Source organism: Trichechus manatus, unplaced genomic scaffold (assembly GCF_000243295.1).
Source record: "Trichechus manatus latirostris isolate Lorelei unplaced genomic scaffold, TriManLat1.0 scaffold00063, whole genome shotgun sequence".
Classification (NCBI taxonomy): Eukaryota; Metazoa; Chordata; class Mammalia; order Sirenia; family Trichechidae; genus Trichechus; species Trichechus manatus.
The window spans coordinates 1834964-1841116 of NW_004443999.1; positions in this window are offsets into that span (position 1 = coordinate 1834964).

The window sequence follows — 6153 nt, forward strand, 5'->3', positions numbered from 1 at the left end:
GGTGGGGAAATAACTCATTGTTCCTGCTATGGCAAAGATGGCTGACTTAATCCAAAGAAGCCAGTCACAAATTAATTTCTTTGTCACTGAATACTTGGGTTACACATTAGAAAACATTGCTGATGGTTTAAAGAGACAAATATTAAAATGAATTGTTAGGATGATTTGATAGGATAGGATGATTTGTTATACAGTTGAAGGAAAGTACAGGCAGTCCCCAGTCTACAAACGAGTTCTGCTCCTAAATCTGTCTTTAATTTGAATTTGTACCTAAGTGAAAACAGTTAGGTACGGTTTGTATCTAACGTCGGTTAGTCAAATGTTCGTCTTAGTATATATAGTATATAGTGTACCTTTCTATGCATAAAAAAATTAAACACTTCCAGATACACTGAAACATCTTTAACATACAGTAATAATAAAAATAATGTTGTGATGTGTGTCGCAAAGTAGTGCCTGTTTGTTATTACCAACCATTGTATGTACCTTGAATTTTTAATATAATAGGCTTTACGGGGGTTGGTTCGTAACTGTAGGTTGTAGGTAGATTGGACGTTCATAATCTGGGGGCTGTCTATAATCCTCTTTAACAAGAAAGGTTTATAAGATTAGATACCAAATTTTTTAATGCTGTATTTTTATGCAAATAATGTGAGACTTCTATGTTTGTTTGCCAACTATGCCCTCCCCCAGTAAGGTATTTTCATAAGCACTGCTATGCCAATGTCTTTTTAGATGTTGCTATAAAAATTTAGCATAGCATGCTTAAGAAAATACCTCATAGTGGGAGAGCACAGTTGGCAAATAAATGTAGAAGGCTCTTGTTATTTGTGTAATCATTTCTGGGTGGTAGAGCTCTGGTGGCACAGTGGTTAAGAGCTTGGCTGCTAACCAGAAGGTTGGCATTTTGAATCCACCAGCTGTTCCTTGGGAGAAAGATGTGGCAGTTTGCTTCCGTCAAGCTTTACAGCCTTGGAAACTCTACTGGGCCATTCTACTCTGTCCTATAGGGTCACTATGAGTTAGAATCAACTTGACAGCAATGGGTTTGGCTTGGTGTTCTTGGATGGTGGATTAAAAGTGACCTTTATTCTTCTCCTAGATACTTTTGTATATATTCTGGATTTGTTGCAAGGTTCATGCATTTTTTTATAATCAGAAAAATACTACAAAGCTATGAAAATGACAATTTTCCAGATTTTTTTTCCTCCCTCAAAGGGAGCATTCAGATGATTGGTAGCAGAGGGCATGGAGGATGAAGCTAGGTAAAAGGAGTCTCAGTTTTCTGCCCTTGATTCTTGTTGCCATAGGCTGAAAAATCAATAGATAAGTTTCTTTCCAGAGCATTCATTGCTGTGACCTCGACTGTTAAAATAAAATTAGAAGGCCTCTTAAAAAGAGAATGTTTTCCCTCCAAATTCACTATAAATATTTAAAGCAGAAAATATGACTTATATCAAATACGATGGAGGAAACCAACACAGAAAAGTCAGGCTCTGTGCAGGCAGCAGCATGGGGAGGAGGTAACCGAGAGGAAGGTGGCCATCAGAAGGCTCAGCTGACTTGCAGTTACTTCAACAGATCAGTGGTGCTGATGTTGCTGGAAAAACGACAGGGCTCCCTGGATAGACTGTGCCTTATCATGCTCAGCCATCACAGTACAAGCTTTGGGTTATGAGGTTAGTGTAGTATTTGTTATGTTTGAAACATAAGCAGAGAAAGGAGACATCCCCACTGGCATGATTATGTTCTGGGGCCTCCAGGAGGGTGGTTTCTGCTAGGTAAGTGGCATTTGCTCCTTCTGCAAGCCAGTTTTGGTGGCCCTCTATCACACAGACAAAACAGCACATCTGTGCGGTCTCTAAGGAGCCCCAGTCGCACAATGGTTAAGAGTTCAGCTGCTAACCGAAAGGATGGTCGTTCAAACCTACCACTCTATGGAAGAAAGATGTGGCAGTCTGCTTCCATAAGATTGCAGTACAGATGTTTTTAACAAACTTCAGTTTTTATGGTGTTTTCGAGATAAGGTTTAAATAACAAAATAGGCAAAGGACTATTTTGTGATTCACAAATGGAAAGACACACTGGAGAAGACCCATTTTCAATAGTTGTTGTTATTGTTAGGCGCCGTTGAGTCAGTTCTGACTCATAGTGACCCTATAGGACAGAGCAGAACTTCCCCGTAGGGTTTCCAACGAGTGGCTGGTGGATTTTCAACAGTTAGTGACATTAAATTAAATAGTATCTTATCAGAAAACCAGGTGTAACTACTGATGGAATGGCTGCTTTAAATGGAATAAGAATAGGATTTAAATTCTATATTAGGTTTACAGAGAACCTCAAATGTAATATTTGTTTACTTTACCATTTATAGGTAAAATATTTTAGTAAACAAGTTGAAGACTGAGATGCACAAATTTATAGGATGTCTTCAGTGTAGCTCATTTTAGAAATAAGGACCTTTAAAACATACTTGTGTTTGTAATACTATATAATGAGATGTATAGTTACCATGAAAATCTTTTGTATCACACAGTGATTTATGGATTACCTTATGGTAAAGCACTTAGAGTTATCTCAGTTATAAATATTATGTACTTATGTATGCATTTTTTTGTTTTAGAAAGATGCATTCTAGATTGGTGGTTTCAGTGGTATTGAATAGTGTGCTACCAAGCAGATAAAATAAACATTAAAATGGAAAACCCTCCTATTCCTTCAAGGTAAGAGTGATTTTTAACAATGAATAAGAAAGTAACAGATTGTGAAAAATAAAAACAAAGCAAACAACACCAAAAAACAGAAACAAAAACCCCACCACCACTACCACCAACAGTTTCATAGATTAGAGCGTTGAAAAGGACTATTTCAAAATGTTTTTGTTGTTACAAAATGTTTTTGTTGTTACATGATTTCTTTCCACATAATATAATCATATTAAACATTATCTTTATACTCTTAAACATAAAAATGTTTTTCTAGGACATTTTAAAATGAACCAGTGGAGTATTTCAGAGTGCTTTAAACCAATTTATTTAAATATAGATAATGCAGCATTTTCTGATTAAGCTGTAAGAGCAACTGATTGACATCAGAAGATATCTATTGAGTAGTCGGTGCATAGCACTGGGGGAAAAACACAATTTACTAAATGTAATCAATAATGCATTTCTTTCTTCTAAACTTAAGTATTTTTGAAGTATAATTTTCAGCTATGAGAGCCATTAAAATATGTATTAAAGTAAACTAAGACCCAGACCTTCAAATCAATGTAGTACAAAAAGTATTTAACTGAGATCTGAAAAGTATAATGAGGCACATTCAATCACATTTCTTTCTCTCTAGAGTAAAATAGTTTGACTATAATGTAAAATCAAAATTTTAAATACTGTCTGTTTCATGCATATCTCTTCCTTTCAATTTATGTTTTGAATGTTTTCTAAGTAAATAAAATGTGTTAGAATAGTAATATATGCACATAATTTGGGTTTGCTGTAATATGTGTATAGTAAAAAAAAAAAAAATTTTACACTACTGTGGGTTCACTTTCAGAAGGATTGGAGGCCAGTTGTCAAGAGCGGGGAGAAATCGGTTTACGAGTGGGTACCAGGGGAGACTTTACAGTGGGATGCGAGAGTAGAGAACGGATTAAGATTTGGAGGGCAGCATATTCCCATCAGGGTTCAAATGACTGAAAATAGACAGTTTTCCCAGAGTAAAGGGGAGAATCAATCAGTCATCAAACTTATGGTATCTATAGACCATGCACTAAGTCTGACTTGTGATATTGAACATAGAAAGCCCTGGCCTTAAGGAATTTGAGTCTTTCACTGAATGATCATTTGCTGAGTAACCTGCATGGGCTTTTATTTGCTGATGAGTACTGGGATACAGGGCAGCCAGGGTACTTGCTCTCGTGGAACTTGCTATGTAAGTAAGGAGGTAAGATTAAAAACAAGTGACAGTTTTAGACAGTTTATGCCAAAGAACCTAGTGAATGGTGCAGATGGTGAGAGATGACTGAGTGAAAACGCAGATTTTTGCCAACTGGAAAACCTGTGGGATTGCGAACCTCACCTCCTGCCAGGTTCTTTACTCTCCAGAGCTTTTGCACATCCTGTTATCTGGGCTTGGAATACTCTTGGGACTTCTGGTTCCTTCTCATCTTTAAGTTTCTGCTCAGATGGCTCCTCTTCTGAGGGGTCTCTGACAACCGCTGTAAGGAGCAGTCACTCCACTTGAAAGCAGCTGTTTTCTATCTTAGATTTTTCCCTTCATAGCAATTTTTGTAGTTGGTAATTGTGTATCATTTTGTTTCCCTTTTCTTACTCTTTCCCCCTACCCTCACCTTGGATGTGAGATTCAAGAAGACAGATAGCATGATTATTTTTTCTCACCATTGTATACCTAGGAATACCTAGCATGTGGTACAAGGTCTGGCATAAAAGTGGCAATTATTTGCTGAACAGATGAAGGACGTAAATATCAGAGTTGGAACTTGAAGGCTGGGTAATATCTAAGTAATGATAAGAGAGAAGAAGCATCTGAGAATGGGGAAACAATGGCTTCAAAAACCTGAAGATGGAGTAAGACATACAGTAAAATCTGTGAAAGCTGGAACCCGTGTGAAGGGGAAACCTGTCAGAGAAAGAAAACTCAAATATCTTCCACTAAGTAGAGAGCGATAAAAAAGTGCTGACTGCACCTTGTCAAAGACAGAAAACTTACGAGACCTGGAAAAACAAAGCAGCCCTGTCGAGTTTTTGCTCTCACAGGTTTCACTGTATTTGGAAGACAAATACAACCAATTTAGCTTTGAGTGGAAGGCTTGAAAATGTAACGGCTGGGCAGGGCATTAAATAGGATGCTCATGCCAGAGTGTGGGAGGCTTTGAATCCCAGCCTAAGCATATCACAAGGCAATTTGGACTTTATCTTGTGTATGGCCAACAGTGAGTCACTAAACTTTGATGGTAATTATAAATCAGAAAGCTTATCCTGACACGTCTCTTGGCACTGACTGAACACATTCAAATTCTCATTTGGTTAAGAGTTTCTGTAAAGATTTCTGACCAGACGATGCTTAGAAGAACCTTGATTGAATGCATATGGTAGTGAGGAAGATACATGACTACTTACAAGTAGAACTCTAATTTCAAGGAGTATCAAAATCCCCCTGAAGAGTGAGGAGGTGAGTCGTCTGCTTTGAAATCCAGGACCTGGTCTCCATTTCCTTTTCTTTGAATGTAACCTACTTTAAAATGCTTTGCAAGAGGATTGAACTCCAGCCTCCTAAATTCAATCCTAACCAATTATCTTTTTACAAATTCAGGCTCTGCCTCTTACTTGGGACAATAGGTAAGTTGGAGTACTTTCTCAGCCTCAACTTTTAAAATTGTAGAATGGACAGAATAATACCCTCATTGTGAGGACAAGAGATGATCTATGTTCAACACTGGCACGTAAGAACACAATAAATTTTATACACAATATTTAGCTTGATTCCTCCCCCAAACCAAATCAAACCAGTTGCCATCAAATCGATTCCAACTCATGGTGACCGTATGTGTTACAGAGTAGAACTGCTCCATAGGGTTTTCTTGGTTATTATCTTTACTGAAGCAGATCACTAGGCTTTTCTTTCATGGTGAGTTCAAACTGCCAACCTTTAGGTTAATAGTTGAGTGCAAACCATTTGTGCCACCCAGGGACCTTTGATCTCACTCCAAAGACAGCTGTATAAGGAATAGGAATGCTTCTTATTTGCCACTTATACAGCCTAACTAGGAAACCTATTACACAATTTTGTCTATAATTATGATAGTCCTATCAATACTGTCAAGGAATTTAGTTAGACTTTTCCTATCACCTGCATATCTCCAAGCTTGCCAAAAGCCAGAAATGTTTTCCTAGGGTTAGCATATCTGGTTATCAAAGTGTCTGTGTACAATTTGAAGCTGGAATTTCATAATTTTTCCCTATAACCTCCTAGTCTCAAACTTAGCATTTTCCGAGTCATTATTTGTTGTGAAAAATGGATAATAATGGAAAACTTACCTGTAAATTGTATTTTGCTTTTTCCTTTTAAGATATTAAATTGAGGCAGTGTAATATGAATTGAGAGGGTCTGCTTTCTGAGCTTGGTCTTAGAGTC